At 47.3% G+C, this 17,866-nt stretch overlaps 1 protein-coding gene across 3 annotated transcripts in view; it reads left to right on the forward strand.

Moving 5' to 3' along the window:
- The window catches only part of RNF150 (ring finger protein 150), a 168,500-nt gene that overhangs the window by 131,529 nt on the left and 19,105 nt on the right, over nt 1-17,866 (forward strand). The window contains exons 7-8 of one of the 3 annotated variants that reach the window (XR_008890683.1): nt 462-645; nt 2,767-2,842. The exons of 1 other annotated variant lie outside the window; for it this stretch is intronic. The gene's annotated coding sequence lies outside the window, so the exon portion shown is untranslated. Of the gene's footprint in view, nt 1-461; nt 646-2,766; nt 2,843-17,866 lie in introns of those variants that run through there. One more of the 3 variants, XR_008890682.1, reaches the window with a different exon arrangement.

The following is a 17,866-nucleotide window of genomic DNA, read 5'->3' on the forward strand; positions in this document are numbered from 1 at the left end:
TCTTCTGCAGGGGCTCGCTCCCGTCTGCATGATTGACAGGCAGGGAGTGAGAGATATGCAGAGCCGCGCTCATGTCCTGCTCCACCAACACTTTCGGAGTTTAGACTTGTGCCAGTTCGGCTATACACGATCCCCCGGTTCCATCTACCGTCTCCTCGCTCAAGTCTGAAAGGACCGATTGCGTGGGTCTGGATCTTCCATGCATTGGGTGAGTGCTTATCTTCTGTTATTGCATAAAATAAAAAGAAGTTCTGCGCTCAGGGATTTATGATACTCATTTTCACCAACCAACTTACTTCATGGTGGGAGGATATGAATCTCATCCACTCTTCCCACTCCTGGTTTGCTCCTCAAACGTGATGTAACCAATTGGTCAGGAAGCAGTCCAAATGTAGTATTTTAGTATTATTGCTAGGAGATAGTAATTTGATTGTTTTTAATACAATTACTAATGTTGACAGTTTGTTGGAGCGACGGACAGACTCTGCAGGGGAGCGTATGCTCTGAGCGGTGCGTTCCATCACAGAGCCCGAAAGCCGCGATGCTTTCCAAAGGGCAGCCAGCATGACCTAGTATCCACACGCTACATGCTACGACATCGGTGTCCCGGAAGAGTAGATGAGACTCGTATCTTTCTACCGTGAAGTAAGTTGGTTTTTGAAACTGTTCTATACATTCAAGAGTATCATAAATCCCTAAACGCAGGTCATCTTTTTATTGTTTTTGTCCTAAATAACATAAAAGATAAGTTCTGACCACCAGCTCATCTGACCAAGTTAATCCCTTCATCAGTCCACTTGGCTGTTCATTTATGGTAACCTATTTTAAGATTTTTACCTACCAGCAAATGGCTGTAATGACACAGAACAGATGTAGATGTCCTACTACAAAGTCCTGAGATATAGCTACTTCTACAAAGCAGTGGAAATAATGGGCTTCTATAGATTGAAAGGAAAAAATATGCTTCTTTGGTTGCTGAAAGATGGAAAGACTATCCACAGTCACTATCAAAATGTTGCAGGCTACATTCACATCTGTGCCTTTATTTCAGGTTACTAGATCAAAAAAGTAAAATAATAGCATTTCTGTATCCCTTACATGCCAGGCACCAGCAGCGCCCAACTAACCCTATTGACTGTAATGAGGCATTTCAGGGTTTAATCATGGTGTCCGGACAAATGAGCACTGTGGAATCTAGTCTTAAGTGCGTAAAATGGGGGGAAAAAATATAGTACAAAAGAGGTTTGCAGTTTCTTTGCAGTCTCTGGCAACATGAAAAAGCTAATTGAAGAGCAAGTTGGAAAGCTGGAAATTAGAGCATTATGTAAAAGAGCTGTATATTTTCTGCAGCTATAATACATTTTCTTATGCATAAAAGTCATTGGGATTAGAAGGGTATTAAGGAAGGCCAAAAAATTACTGTAAATGGGAAGAGTCGAAGTGCCTGTGACCAGAGCCGTAGCTGCCATGAGGCGACTAAGGCAGGAGACTGAGGCCTCTGTAAAGGGTGCGCAGACGTGCTCCCCCCTTTTTTTTTTATTATGTTCCGGGCAGCCACTGCAGTGTGTGGGTCACCTCATCAGGCGCAACTGCGCCTCTGTAAAGGAGGCACAGATTTGCTCCCCTTTTTGCTTTATTACCTCCCAGGCAGCCTGCAGCATTCAGCCCTTTAATGTACCGCAGTGGTTGCCTGGGAGTAGAGCGGGACGTCACATCATCTGACATGGTCCCAGCAGGCCGGCAGAGAGGAGTGCACGGGAGATGCACATGCGCCCTCCTCAGTCTGCCTCATCGCCGAATCCTGGGCCTGCCTCACTGATTGCCTGAGCTGCCCAGTCCTGAGTGGGGGCCAGCACCTGCCATCTTTTTTAACCCTAAATCTCCCCCTGCATCATACAGGTCCTGGTCAGCAGTCACTAAACAGGGATCTCACACACAACATAATGGCAGTGACTGCCCGACCAGGACCTGCTCTGTACCTTATAAATGCTGGAGGGAGTGATGTCTTTGAGGACCTGTGGTGATGTCACGATCATGTGACTTGTGGGGGCGGAGCTAAAGATCCCAGAGCAGCCAGGAGAGTAGAGTGTACCTGGTGAGTTCTTCCTGCAATCTGCAGGTGTGCAACTGTATATACTGTGCCACTGTATACAGCAGTATTTCCAAACCAGGGTAGCTCCAGCTGTTGCAAAACTACAACTTCTAGCATGCTGGAGGCACCCTGGTTGGAAGACACTGATATACAGTATTTACATGTGAGCTCCAGAGCTGCACTCACTATTCTGCTGGTGAGGTCACTGTGTACAACAGTGTTTCCCAACCAGAGTGCCTCCAAGTGTTGCAAAACTACAACTTCCAGCATGCCTGGACAGCCAAAGGCATTTATCTGCTGGTGAGTTACTTTATCATTGTGCAGGCTGGAGGGGGCGTGTCAGTCTGTCTCCCTCACAGGAGCAAGCCTGGGCAGTCAGCCAATCAGTACTCTCTACTCTGTAACCCTTTCCTCTCTGGTTTTATGCTGTGTCATGTTACACAGAGAAAGATACTTGGAGCTTGCCTGCAGTAATCAGAAGACATTATGGTGAATTCATAACAGGATAAAATGTATAAATATAAGAATAGATCTTTATAAAATTAGTGCAAGGATTTTTTAGATAAAAGTACAGCATTTTTATGACTACATGTTCTATCTGTTTTATCTTCTCCTAGTAAAGCTGGATGCTAATCAGCATAGCTGTCATTGTGTGTGTCATTTATCTTTCACAGACTCCTGAATGTCTGATCAACTTCTTTGTCAATCAGGAGTCCGAGAAAGCTTTGACTACCGTATATACTCGGTATAAGCCGACCTGAATATAAGCCGAGGCCCCTCATTTCACCCCAAAAACCCAGGAAAAGTTACTGACTTGACTATAAGCCTAGGGTGGAAAATACATCATCCCCCCCGATGTCATCATCCAGACCCCCGTCATTAACACCCTCATCATCATCACCCTGTCATCATCCCCCCTTCATCATCATCAACTGTCATCATCCCCCCTTCATCATTACCCTGTCATCATCCCCCCTTCATCATTACCCTGTCATCATCCCCCCTTCATCATCCCCCCTTCATCATTACCCTGTCATCATCCCCCCCTTCATCATCCCCCCCTTCATCATTACCCTGTCATCATCCCCCCTTCATCATTACCCTGTCATGATCCCCCCTTCATCATTACCCTGTCATCATCCCCCCTTCATCATTACCCTGTCATCATCCCACACCACCCCCTTCATCATCACCGCTTGTCAATGTCTGATTTACCAGTGGTCTTCAATCTGCGAACCTCCAGATGTTTCAAAACTACCAACTCCCAGCATGCCCGGACAGCCAATGGCTGTCCGAGCATGCTGGGAGTTGTAGCTTTGAAACATCTGGAGGTCCGCAGGTTGAGGACCATTGCCCGGGCCTTTGTCATCATCCAGCCCCCCCTCCCCCCTTTAGTTTTGTACTCACCTCCGCACGGCGGGATGTTCGGGTGAGCTGGTTCGGGCCATCTGTGCTGCAGGACCGTCCGGTGGGGAGGGATAGTCGTTTCTGGCTGTCCATTTTCACCGGGTGGGCCTCTTCTTCGCGCCCGGCCACGGAATGATGACGTTGCCTTGACGACGACGCACAGGGACGTTCAACGTCAACGTCCCTGTGCGTCGTCGTCAAGGCAACGTCATTATTCCGGGGCCGGGCGTGAAGCGCGGAGAAGAGGCCCACCCGGTGAAGATGGACAGCCCGGAACGACTATCCCTCCCCACCGGATGGTCCTGCAGCACAGATGGCCCGGACCAGCTCACCCGAACGTCCCACCGAGCGGAGGTGAGTGCAAAACTAAAGGGGGGAAGGGGGGGGGCTGGATGATGACGAAGGCCCGGGCAGTGGTCTTCAACCTGCGGACCTCCAGATGTTTCAAAACTACAACTCCCAGCATGCCCTGACAGCCGATGGCTGTCTGGGCATGCTGGGAGTTGTAGTTTTGGAACATCTGGAGGTCCGCAGGTTGAAGACCACTGAGGGCGGAGAGTTCACTCGAGTATAAGCCGAAGGGGGGGTGTTTTCAGCACGAAAAATCGTGCTGAAAAACTCGTCTTATACTCGAGTATATACGGTATTTCAGCATGCTGGGAGTTGTAGTTTAGTAACAACTGAAGCTGCAATGTTTGTAAATAACTGTGTTAGAGCAGTGTAGCCTCCAGCTGTTTTAAAACTACAGCTTCCAGCATGTCCACGCATCCTTTATCTGTAGTTTTGCATACACAATAGAAATCTCCTATACTGGATACCGGTATGCTTTACGGCCAGTACCCAGTATGCTGTAAAATCTAGACTAGTCTGTCTGGCTAAAAGACAGGCGACCCCTAGTGGTGGCTATTTTGAGCTTGAATTTCAGGTGAAAATTAAAAAAAAAAAATTAACAGTTGTATATTTTGAAATGTCATATTATAATGAGTCCTTCAATATATGAAAAGTTTTTAACAATGACAGTGCCTCTTTAAACTCAAAAACACCCAGACCTGGGAAAATCACACAAAACACATCAAGCACTCCCACAGTACACAATTTATTTATTTTTCTTTTAAATTTCTTTTTTCTTTTATTTTCCCTACAAAACCTAAACCAAAGAAAACTAAATCCACAACAGAACAAAAAAGAAATAAAAGAAATAAACTGGTTCGACTGCCATCTATCACTACTATAAACACTATAAAATACGCAAACCAAGATATAAAATAAACAAAAATATAATATATACTATACATATAACCTATATGCACACCTATAAATATACAGAAAACACACCTACAAATATAATAAAGCAACCTACTCTAAACTGTCCCTTCACCCACCCACCCTCCTGTACATGGGTCAGAGTCCATACAGTTCGTAGTCCTCAATGTCCAGTCTACAACTGACCCATGCCAGGTCCACCAAACCAAACCACCACCACCCAGAAATACACCCTCCCAACCTAATACTCCTCCCAACCAACTTTACCATTATCAGCTTTGTAACATACATAAACATACAATACAATCCACTTTAGGCCCAAGTTCGGTGCCTGTAAGCCCTTCATAACCTTAACATCTGAAAACAAAACAAAAAGCTATGGTGCACATGCATTAGCCCACCACCAGGAAGAAGGATGGGAATCCTGATACATACAAAATTTACTTTCTTTCCCTAACTCAACCCTACCTCTCACCCTACCATTAACCCTAAAAATAAACTGACCCTACTATCACCCTAACCCTGTCCCTACATCACTGTCCCTAACCAAAACAAGGGTACTCTACCCAAAAGGTCTAGTACCTAGGGCACATCAAAACAAAAGCCTCTCCATAGGAGAGAAGCCCTACTGGTACCAAGACTGCCATACTCCAAAGACCTGATCTTCCCGAGGTCACCGGTGATATTCCTACAGACCTCCACCTCGGAGAGGACTTTCCGCTGTGTAGACACTAAACACTGTGCGTTCCACGTGTAGCACCTAACCACTAAGCTGACTAAGAATAATGTGCCCCGATCACGGCCACCCAGGTTCCTGAATGCCCCATAAGCCCACTCCGGATAGGTAAGGCCGGCAAGTTGACTCCAGCTACCCCTATATTAAAGGGACAATGAAGCAGGAAATGGTCCATGCTTTCCAGCATGTCCACACACTCTTCTCGAGGACGTCCCTGGTCATCAGTTCTCCTACACTTCAAATTGTCCCTCACATATAGCTTCCCCTGAAAGCAGTGCCAGGTCAAGTCCCAAAACTTCTGGTGAATCCTTTTCCTGTTTAAAAGATACAACACCACCCTCAGATCCTGACCTGGGCAGTCCCTGAGCACCAGAGGCTTCTGGAAGTGGGTCAACAGAACCCGTTTGCTAAGGAACCGCCTTGACTGGGTCCTGATCTCTCACACTCCCAGACCCCACCGATGTATCGCCTTCAGAGTCAAGGTAGCGTAAGCCGCAAGATATCCATGGGGCGTACGGAGGTCCTTCACTCGCCCTCCTGTCTCCCATTCCTGGAAGAAAGGCCAAAACCATTCCCTGCAGGAGAGTACCCACGGAGGAGCCCTCTCTGAGCAGAGGTTTGAGATGTTAGCTTTCAAGAAAGTGTTTAAGAACACCACAGGGTTTACCATAGATAAACCTGCTAGTCTCCCGCTAGACTGACCTCCTCATTGACTTCGTCAGAGTGCCTGAGGAGAGACACTCATTGAATACCTCAGTCAAAAGGGGAGCTAAAGACTCCTTGAAGGTCCTGTACCACTCGGATGTTAAGCCATCCGGTGCTGGTGATTTCTTAGGGGCAAGCCCCACGATTTCCAGTCTCACTTCCTCTTTCCTGATTTCTTCTGCCAAAACATTGAGAGAGGTCTACCCCTGGCTCAGGAATAGTTTCAGCCAGGAAAGCCGACATTCTATCTCGATCCTTCATTCCCAAGAGGTGCGAGTAGAAGGATCTGACAACCTCCAAGATCCCTGATCTTAACCGATTCAGAGATCCCGTACTATCAATCAGTCCTGAAATTACTTTACTACTCACTAAAATCTTACAGTTTCTGTAAGGGTCAGGCGAGCAGTACTTCCCGAAATCCCTCTCAAAAACCAAAGATGCGTGCCTATCATACTGACACCTCATCAGCAAGGACTTCACTCTGGAGATATCCTCTCGGCTACCTCCAGTCGAGACAAGAAGCTTAAAGGGGTACTCCGGCGCTAAGACAACTTATCCCCTATCCAAAGGGGATAAGGGGTCCCGCTGCTGGGGATCTTGCACGCAGCACCCTGTTATAATCAGTCCCCCGAGCATGTTAGCTCTGGGTCTGATTACTGGCGATCACGGGGGCCGGAGCATTGTGACGTCACGGCCCTGCCCCCATTTGACGTCACGCTCTGCCCCCTCAATGCAAGCCTATGGGAGCCTCCCTTAGGCTTGCATTGAGGGGGCGGAGAGTGATGTGACACGGAGTACCCCGGGGATAAGATGTCTTAGCATGTCTTAAGTTTCCTCCTCAGACCCTGATACAGGCGGTACCTGTTCAGGGACCTGAGGCTCGAAAGCTGGCGGAAGAACCCCGCAACCCGCTTCTTGAATATCTCCCACCACTCCAGCTTATTAATACAAAGATCCAGTAAAGGTACCTGACTCTGAAGACAATCCTCAAAGAACTGTCTTACCTCCGCTTCTTCCAGGAGGGACAAATTCAGCTTCCAATAACCTTTTCCCATCCGGGGGGTCTCTGAAACATTCAGGGAAAACAAAATCATACAGTGATCGGAGAACTCCACCTCAACCACGGACACTGCGAAAAAGACGACTTCCTCCTGTAAATAAAACCTAAATCTAACCTAGACCTGCAGCTACTTTGATGAAAGGTGAAACCCACGTGGCATGAGGGGCTCCGGATGTGGGCATCCTCTAGGCGAGCTTCCCTAACTATACTATTGAGAGCTATGCTATCATAACCTAACCGATCGTTGGAGCCTCTCCTATCTTGGGATCTCGTGACACTATTGAAATCCCCTCCAAAGCTTTTAAAAAGAAAGGGCTTAATCCTCATAAAGAGATCTTTTCGTCCCCTTTGTTTGTGGGGTGTAGATGTTAATAAGCCGGAGCTCTTGCCCCTTCATAAGGACATCCAAGATCAGGCACCTTCCCATTTCTAACTCAATAACCTGTCTGCTTTCAACAGGAGTGGTGAAAAGGACCGCCACCCCACTATACGGCTCAGCTGCAAAAGACCAGTGGAAGGGACCACGCCTCCACTCTCTCCTGGCTTTTACCAGGGAGGCTAGATCTGACATGCCGGCGTCAATGGGGTAAGTGCTGCCATACAGGGTTATTAAGTTAGGCAGCCCTAATCACTGCCCCTCATTTCTGTCGTTTCTTTACCCCCTCATCCCCAGAGGAAGAGGCTTCTTTCCCTTTTGGACCATTTTTTAGATTCTGACTGGTCCATGTTTGAATCCCCATCTCCGACTGGCTCTGGTTTGGCCCCATCCCCTGTGGAAACTGCCTCATCAGGACAGGGCCCAGTTCCCCCTGAAGGCTCCCCATCCTAGACCCCCCTCCCTCCAAGGAGGGGGGGGGAGATGTCATCAGGGACAGAGTACCGGTTAGACAGGTCAATCAGAGGGCGGGCAGGTAAGCTTCCGCTTGGGACCTGGTCCTCATTTCCTCTTCCAGCACATTCTCCTCCAGGGCCTCAGCAGTTTCAGGACTAACCTCTGGAGCAGGGCCAGAAGCTACCCCTGCCACATGGAAACTCTCCAGTTCCCTGCACCTTCTCCGACTAGCCTCCCGCCTAAGCTTGGCAAGACTTTTCCTCCTCACTGACCCTGTTGCACCTTCACCCGCACTCATGCCCTCCCCAGCGGAGACAACATTACTGCTCTCCCCAGCCAAGGTGACCGTCTCACGGCAAAGGCACTAGGACAAAGGGTGTCCTAAGACACCACACAGGTGACACCTGATCAGCCTACAGGATGCGGCAAGATGACCTACCCCACCACACAGAGCACAGACTTGCACAGTACAGGCGGTGCTGAAGTGAGTGGGGCTGCCACACCTGTGACAGACCTTGGGCTGCCCCTGGGAGAAAATTTGGATTCTGGCTCTCCAAAGAAAAGCAGCTGATAGGATGTGGGCAACAGTGCTCCCCGAACGCTGTTTGCCAGAAAACGTCCAGGCCCCAAACCAGATCCCATGTTCGTTATAGTTCTTTTTTGGCATGTCCGTCACATCCCCATATCGGCTGAGCCAGGTCATGATGTCATAGATAGATAGTGACTTGTTACGTGTCAAAACGGTCACTTCCTTGGCCATATTCTGATGGGATATCGCCTTTACGGCGAAATCCCGCCGGCCGGGCTTGCTTTTCACCACCTCATAGTTTGACCAGAAAAGTTCCAAACCCTCTTGCTGAATAAAGCTGATGTCAAACTCTGAAGTACTGTAGGGGTGGACTAGGGCAAAGATGTCACTTGCCCTGAATTGCATCTGGAAGAGGAGCTCAACCGCCTTACCCCAAGGTGGACACGCATCTTTGCCACACTGAATGGACCACATTCCTACGGCCACTTTCCTGCCCGGATGTCGGGAGGGACCAGACCACCTCCCCGTTTTGTTCTCGGAAAGCGCCTAAGCCATGTCTTTCTATCCAAAAAGACAGGTGAACCTCACCCCTCCCCTCTACCTGGATTGACCTGTCTCCCCTACATAGAGCCTCCAGGAGGCGCTGTTGCAAATGACCCCCAGTGCCAGACGGAGATAGGGATCCCCGGAACCCCCGCCAGTGATGCTTGCATAACTTCTGGGAGAAGCAGCCACTACTGGGGGGGCAGTTGAACCAGAAACTCACCCAGACCCCAAGTCTCTCTCTGGCATTCCACTACCACTCCTCACCTGTATTTCACCAGCACCTCTCTTGCACCCCACTTTTTTGCACTCCACAAGCACCCCCCTCATCTACACTGCTACCCCAACTCCCCCTTTGCACACTACCATAACTCACATTCTGCACATTACCATTTTTATTCACATTTTTGCTTTCACTTTCACTCTTGGCTGCACTCAAACAAAGGAAACCGTATAGATGTATAATGGGTGAACAGTAAAGGATATTGCTCACCCGCAATAGTTGCACTCAGCCTAATACAACAATGGTGAAGACATGTGGAGACATCAAGTCTCAAATCAGGCAGCCGTTCCTGGGATAGATTCAATCTATCTCTCCCCCCCCCCCCCCCCCCCTCACCGGGGAGCGCCAGTACCTGTACTGCCCACTTCAACTGGGGGACCACCCCCCGAACTGGTGAATCTGATGCCATTTTCTGGTGCCTGGACAGGAGGGTGCCCTTTTTTACTAAAGTACCAGCGGCCATTTTGGGTGCAATACTGTATCCCCATGCTGGCCCCGCTCCACTACAGAAATGGGGTCTGGCAGATTGAGGGACCCAGAACCCTCAACCGGCTTCTCAGCCAACCCAGGTTGCTGGAAAGAAGAAAATACAAACTTAACTTGTCCTTGCGTCTTTTTCCTCTTCTTGCCCTTTGCTTTTTTAAACTTCCTCTTCTCCTCTGGGCCTAAATCCTCTCCAAAAGAAAAGTTTTTCAGACGGGTGGGGGACTCCTGCATGACAATCACCTGCAGGAGACCCCCATCTGTCAAGCTGCTGCCTTCACTGCAGTCACTGACATCATCATCCTCCTCACTGGAGGGAGGTAAGGCCTCCTGAGCCAGGTTTATGTGATCTGCACTCAGGGTAAGTGGGGGGTCAGGGGTAACAGTGGTGACACACACACACAATCCGTATCCATATCCCCCTCACTCACATTGCCCTGCTCACCTCCTTCATCCTTCTCAATCTCTTCCGCCTCACTCTGGCAATCATTATCTTGGTGACTTTGTTCTCTGGAGACTGGCATATCGGAGAAACGATCATCATTAGCAAGTTTTTCGTGGAAAATGCCGGCACCCTCCACGATGTCTGACCTCATACGCACAATCTCCTCCACCTCTTTCTTCAATGTTTTTACCTTAAAGGAAAATGCTGCCTTCTTGGCCCTGGATGCATGAATCACGCGCAAATTTTAAATCCACTCATAGGCCTCGTAGCTGCCTGCCGGGCTGCTCATATTGAGCCATCTTGGCCTGGATTCTGGATCCAAAAGTTGCCAGGGATTCCATTGGCCCCTTTATCCCCCATTGCTGGGGTTCTGGGTAAACAGATATAGATGCCTTTCCTCCACTCCTCTGCCTGGATGTGCTTCTTTGCCTGAATGAACTTTTGCTGGAAGCTTTGCAGCTGGGGATGGGGAGGGGGTAGATCTCACCCCGTCCTGGCTAATGGCCGTTGTATGGTCCCTCAAACCCCCCACCGGCCGAGTACGGGGAGTGGAAGATGAAGTCCTGGATTCCCAGGGCTCCATATCAGGGAATCCTACCCAGGAGTCTGCCACACACTTGGGGAGGAGCTGATGGAAAATCTGCTTATCTGGAAGTAACAGGAGCACAGACCTCACTCCAGTGCTGTATGGACTATTCTGTTGGTGGGGTCACTGTGTACATACATTTCATTACTTATCCTGTACTGATCCTGAGTTGTATCCTGTATTATACTCCAGAGCTGTACTCACTATTCTGCTGGTGAGGTCACTGTACATTATATTACTTATTCTGTACTGCTTCTGAGTTATAGCCTGTATATTATAACTTTTTAAACTTTTTATTTATTTTTTTGGGTGGGGGGCGCAATTTTCTCGGCTTGCATCGAGTGCAAAAGGAGCTAGCTACAGCTCTGCCTGTGACATTTGGTGGCGTGGGCGTTAGAAAGAAGATAAGATCTGTTTTATGTTTTGCTTCTTCCAGTGTTAAGTTTTCCAGTCCAAGGGGGGAGGCTGAGATAAAAAGTGGGAAGTTTATACAACAGTGATAATACTATGTTAGTATATATAAAGATACCTCTGATGTAAAACATCACAGCATTATGATATGACTTTCTATTGGCAAATGTCACTGTATGCTGTGTGTGTGTTTTTTGCTCATGATTTTTGATCTCCTCAGAGTCTATTGACCCTGGATGCTGATGAAAAAGAGAACCCAGCTGTTATCTGTTTTGGAAAACACAATCCAAACTGTGACAGTATGAGAGCCCACGTTTATCTGCTTATGTAGTGGATTATTATGGAAAAGTCATGGGATTTAACTTTTTTTTGGACTGAAGTGTCCAGTTACTGTAATTTAGGTTTTAACCACAAAAACCCTTTTAATATATTGTGTGTGCATGAAGTATAAACAAAAGAAGTCTGACGACGAAACGTCGGGTGCAGGAGGTCCATTACTACTATCTACTAGGCAAGTTATCAACTATACTAATGTATGTCTTGTCCCAGCTAGCTGCTATAAATAGGGGTTATTTTCCATTTACAAAGCATAGGGGAATCTTATTAGGTTGCTTTCTTTTCTATGCACCTTACAGGCGAATGTTTACATATGCATTGACTTAGCACTTCGGCTATAATTTGCTGCTGGGCAACACTCTGACCTCCTCTGTTCTCCTTTTCCTTTGGTTTTCCCTGGTCTTATATGTCCACTACCGTGGGCATTTATACATTTCCCTCCTTTTCTTTTTTCATGTCTGTGATTTTAATGTTTTGCGGAATCTGTAGGCGCTATATAAATAAAATTAAAAAAAAGTATGTATATGTATGTGTATGTTCAATAAAGCTTTGTTATATTTGATCAATATACTCCTTTTTTTCGCTGTGTTTATGATTTGTAGCGTATGATCGGTGCCATTGGCGATTGCTGTTTGTATCTCAGTTTTATAAAAGGCGGCAATACATATATATGGAGCTATTGTCAGCAGAATACAGAGTGATAATATCATAGCTTCTGTATGCAAATAAGAATGTAATGTACATGTAGACAGAAGGTTTGTGTTCTTTATCTTTGGAAATGACTGCATTTCTTCCCTTTGGTTGAAGTCATGTGCAGTTACAGGTATATATTCTTAACCCCTTAAGGACACAGCCCATTTTCACCTTAAAGGGGTACTGGCAGGATTACAATTTTGAAATAAAAGTAATTCACAAATCTGCTTAACTTTCTGGCACCAGTTGATTTAAAATATAAAAAGTTTTCCAGTGGAGTACCCCTTTTTTCCTTCTTGTACCCCTTTTAAGGACCAGGTCATTTTTTGCAAATCTGACCTGTGTCACTTTATGCATTGATAACTCTGAGATGCTTTTTCTTATCATTTGATTCTGAGATAGCTTTTTTGTGACATATTCCACTTTAAGATGGTGGTAAATTTTCGTCGATACTCACATGATTTCTTTGTGAAAAATTTAAATATTTCATGAAAATTTGGACAATTTAGCATTTTTCAAACTTTGAAACTCACTGCTTGTAAGGAAAATGAACATGCCAAATAAATGACATATTGATTCACATATACAATATGTCTACTTTGTGTTGGCATCATAAAGTTGACATATTTTTACTTTTTAAAGACATTAGAGGGCTTCAAAGTAAAGCAGCAATTTTCCAAATTCAGTTCAGTTTGAAGTGGATTTGATGGGCCTTTTTGTAAGAAATCCCCCATAATTGACCCCATTATAGAAAGTGGAGGCGAAAACTCAAAATCTCCATTTTTCACACTAACATGTTCTTGTAGTCCCATTTTGTTAATTTTTACAAGGGGTAAAAGGAGAAAAGCCCCCCAAAATTTATAAACCAATTTCTTTGCAGTATGGAAATACCTCCTATGAGGATGTTAAGTGCTCTGTGGGTGCACTACTTGGCTCAGAAGGGAAGGAGCGACAATGGGCCTTTGGAGAGAGAATTTTGCTGAAATGGTCTTTGGGGGCCTTGTCACTTTGAGTAAGCCCCCCATGGTGCCAGAACAGCAAAACATAACAAAAAAAAAAAACACATGGCACACTATTTGGGAAACTACACCCCTCATGGAACGTAACAAGAGGTGCATTGAGCCTTAACACCCCACAGGTGTTTGATGAACTTTTGTTAAAGTTGGACATGAAAATGAAAAATTAGATCTTCTTCACTAAAATGCTTGTGTTACCACAAATTTTTCATTTTCACAAAGGGTAATAGGAGAAAATGCCCCCAACATTTGTAACCCCATTTCTTCTGAGTATATTTATATGTAGAGTGCCCTGCGGGCGCACAACAGGGCTTATAAGAGAAGGAGCGCCATTGGGCTTTTGGAGAGGGAATTTGGCTGGAATTGGTAGGGGGCCATGTGCATTTACAAAGCCCCCATTGTGCCAGAACAGTGGACCTCCTTACATGTGACTCCATTTTGGAAACTACAACCCACAAGGAATGTAACAAGGGGTGCAGTGAACACATAAACTTCACTGGTGTTTGACTGATTTTTGTAACAGTGGGCTGTGCAAAAAAAAAATTTTATTTAGCATTTTCACGGACCCCTGTTCAAAAAATCTTTCAGATACCTGTGGGGTGTTAAGGCTAAATGCACCTCTTGTTAGATTCCTTGAGGGGTGTAGTTTCCAAAATGGGGTTACATGTGGGTGGTTTTTTTTTTTTTTTTTTTTTGCATTTATGTCAGAAACGCTGCAACTATGAGCCACCCCTGTGCAAATCACCAATTTAGGCCTCAAATGTAGATGTGCTCTCTTACTCCTGAGCCATGTTGTGCACCCGCAGATCGGTTCACGTCCACATATGTGGGATTTACGTACTCAGGAAAAATTGTGTTACATATTTTAGGGTTCTTTTTCTCCTTTTGAAAAAGTATGGGGCCACACCAGCTTGTTAGTGTAGAAAATGTCTGTTTTTACACTTACATGCTGGTGTAGCCCCCAACTTTTCTTTTTCATAAGGGGTAAAAGGAGAAAAGGCCCCCAAAATGCGTTACACAAGTTCTCCTGAGTACGGATATACCCCATATGTAGCACTAAACTGTTGCCTTGAACTACGACAGGGCTCCAGAGTGACAGAGCGCTATGCGCATTTGAGGCCTAAATTAGGGATTTGTATACCCTACAGCAGTGTTTCCCAAACAGGGTGCCTCCAGCTGTTGCAAAACTACAATTCCAAGCATGCCTGGACAGTCATGCTGTTTAGTAAACAGTGCCATACAAGGCATTTCATTTTTTTTTTTGGGGGGGGGGGGGCGAGGGGTGTAACTGTGTAAGGGTGTGTGTATATGTAGTGCTTTATTTTGTGTAAGTGTAGGGTAGTGCAGTGTTTTTACTGTAATATACCGTATTTTTCGCCATATAAGACGCACCCAATTTTAAAGGAGGAAAATCTAGAAAAAAAAAGATTCTGAACCAAATACTGTAGTAAAATATTTTATCAGTATAGTTCCTCCACAATAGTTGGAAGTATAGTTCCCCCACAATAGTTGGCAGTATAGTTCCCCCACAATAGTTGGCAGTATAGTTCCCCCACAATGGTAGGCAGCTTCCCCCCCCCCCCACAATGGTTGGCAGTATAGTTCCCCCACAATAGTTGGCAGTATAGTTCTCCCACAATGGTAGGCAGCTCCCCCCCCCCACAATGGTTGGCAGTATAGTTCCCCCATAATAGTTGGCAGTATAGTTCCCCAACAATAGTTGGCAGTATAGTTCCCCCACAATGGTAGGCAGCCCCCCCCCCACAAGGGTTGGCAGTATAGTTCCCCCACAATAGTTGGCAGTATAGTTCCCCCACAATGGTAGGCAGCTCCCCCCCCCCCCCACAATGGTTGGCAGTATAGTTCCCCCACAATAGTTGGCAGTATAGTTCCCCCACAATAGTTGGCAGTATAGTTCCCCCACAATGGTAGGCAGTATAGTTCCCCCACAATGGTAGGCAGTATAGTTCCCCCACAATAGTTGGCAGTATAGTTCCCCCACAATAGTTGGCAGTATAGATCCCCCACAATGGTAGGCAGCCCCCCCCCCACAAGGGTTGGCAGTACAGTTCCCCCACAATAGTTGCCAGTATAGTTCCCCCACAATGGTAGGCAGCTCCCCCCCCCCCCACAATGGTTGGCAGTATAGTTCCCCCACAATAGTTGGCAGTATAGTTCCCCCACAATGGTAGGCAGCCCCCCCCCCACAATGGTTGGCAGTATAGTTCTCCCACAATAGTTGGCAGTATAGTTCCCCCACAATAGTTGGCAGTATAGTTCCCCCACAATGGTAGGCAGCTCCCCCCCCCCACAATGGTTGGCAGTATAGTTCCCCCAACAATAGTTGGCAGTATAGTTCCCCCACAATAGTTGGCAGTATAGTTCCCCCACAATGGTAGGCAGCTCCCCCCCCCCCCACAAGGGTTGGCAGTATAGTTCCCCCACAATAGTTGCCAGTATAGTTCCCCCACAATGGAAGGCAGCTCCCCCCCCCCCACAATGGTTGTCAGTATAGTTCCCCCACAATAGTTGGCAGTATAGTTCCCCCACAATAGTTGGCAGTATAGTTCCCCCACAATGGTAGGCAGCCCCCCCCCCCCCCCAATGGTTGGCAGTATAGTTCCCCCACAATAGTTGGCAGTATAGTTCCCCCACAATGGTAGGCAGCCCCCCCCCCACCACCACCACAATGGTTGGCAGTATAGTTCCCCCACAATAGTTGGCAGTATAGTTCCCCCACAATGGTAGGCAGCTCCCCCCCCCCCCCACAATGGTTGGCAGTATAGTTCCCCCACAATAGTTGGCAGTATAGTTCCCCCACAATAGTAGGCAGCCCCCAACTTTTCTTTTTCATGAGGGGTAAAAGGAGAAAAGGCCCCCAAAATGCGTTACACAAGTTCTCCTCAGTACGGAAATACCCCATATGTAGCATTAAACTGTTGCCTTGAACTACGACAGGGCTCCAGAGTGACAGAGCGCTATGCGCATTTGATGCCTAAATTAGGGATTTGTATACCTTACAGCAGTGTTTCCCAAACAGGGTGCCTCCAGCTGTTGCAAAACTACAATTCCAAGCATGCCTGGACAGTCATGCTGTTTAGTAAACAGTGCCATACAAGGCATTACATTTTTTTGGGGGGGGCGAGGGGTGTAACTGTGTAAGGGTGTGTGTATATGTAGTGCTTTATTTTGTGTAAGTGTAGGGTAGTGCAGTGTTTTTACTGGAGGAAAATCCAGAAAAAAAAAGATTCTGAACCAAATACTGTAGTAAAATATTTTATCAGTATAGTTCCCCCACAATAGTTGGCAGTATAGTTCCCCCACAATAGTTGGCAGTATAGTTCCCCCACAATAGTTGGCAGTATAATTCCCCCACAATGGTAGGCAGCTCCCCCCCCCCCCCCCCCCCACAATGGTTGGCAGTATAGTTCCCCCATAATAGTTGGCAGTATAGTTCTCCCACAATAGTTGGCAGTATAGTTCCCCCACAATGGTAGGCAGCCCCCCCACCCCCCCACAAGGGTTGGCAGTATAGTTCCCCCACAATAGTTGGCAGTATAATTCCCCCACAATGGTAGGCAGCTCCCCCCCCCCCCCCCACAATGGTTGGCAGTATAGTTCCCCCATAATAGTTGGCAGTATAGTTCTCCCACAATAGTTGGCAGTATAGTTCCCCCACAATGGTAGGCAGCCCCCCCACCCCCCCACAAGGGTTGGCAGTATAGTTCCCCCACAATAGTTGGCAGTTTAGTTCCCCCACAATGGTAGGCAGCTCCCCCCCCCCCACACACAATGGTTGGCAGTATAGTTCCCCCACAATAGTTGGCAGTATAGTTCCCCCACAATGGTAGGCAGCTCCCCCCCCACACAATGGTTGGCAGTATAGTTCCCCCACAATAGTTGGCAGTATAGTTCCCCCACAATAGTTGGCAGTATAGTTCCCCCACAAGGGTTGGCAGTATAGTTCCCCCACAATAGGCAGTATAGTTCCCCCACAATGGTAGGCAGCTCCCCCCCCCCCCCCCCACAGACATACAGCTTCCAGCCATATACAGTGTACGGCTGGAGGCTGTATGTCTGTGTGCTGCCCCCACAGTGTTCCGGTCACCGCTCCTCTGGCCCGGTGTCACAATCTACTGCTATGGCCTATGGACCATAGCAGTAGGTGCCGGGACCGGAGGAGCGGTGACCGGAACACTGAAGATTACGCGCCGCCGGTCACTCACCAGGCCCCGGCCGGCGCGAGTCTTCCTCTGGTTCTCCTGCTCCTCTATGGTTGTACGCATGGGACGTCACTGAGGTCCTGTGCATACAGCCATAGAGAGGCGGAGGACCGGAGGAGGACGCGCATCGGCCGGGGAATGGTTAGTGACCCGCGGATATCCTTATGTCCCGAAAAGATTTTTCGGGACACAGGGATGTCCGGCATAGGAAAACCTATGATTA

This window comes from Hyla sarda, chromosome 1, assembly GCF_029499605.1.
Source record: "Hyla sarda isolate aHylSar1 chromosome 1, aHylSar1.hap1, whole genome shotgun sequence".
Taxonomy (NCBI): Eukaryota; Metazoa; Chordata; class Amphibia; order Anura; family Hylidae; genus Hyla; species Hyla sarda.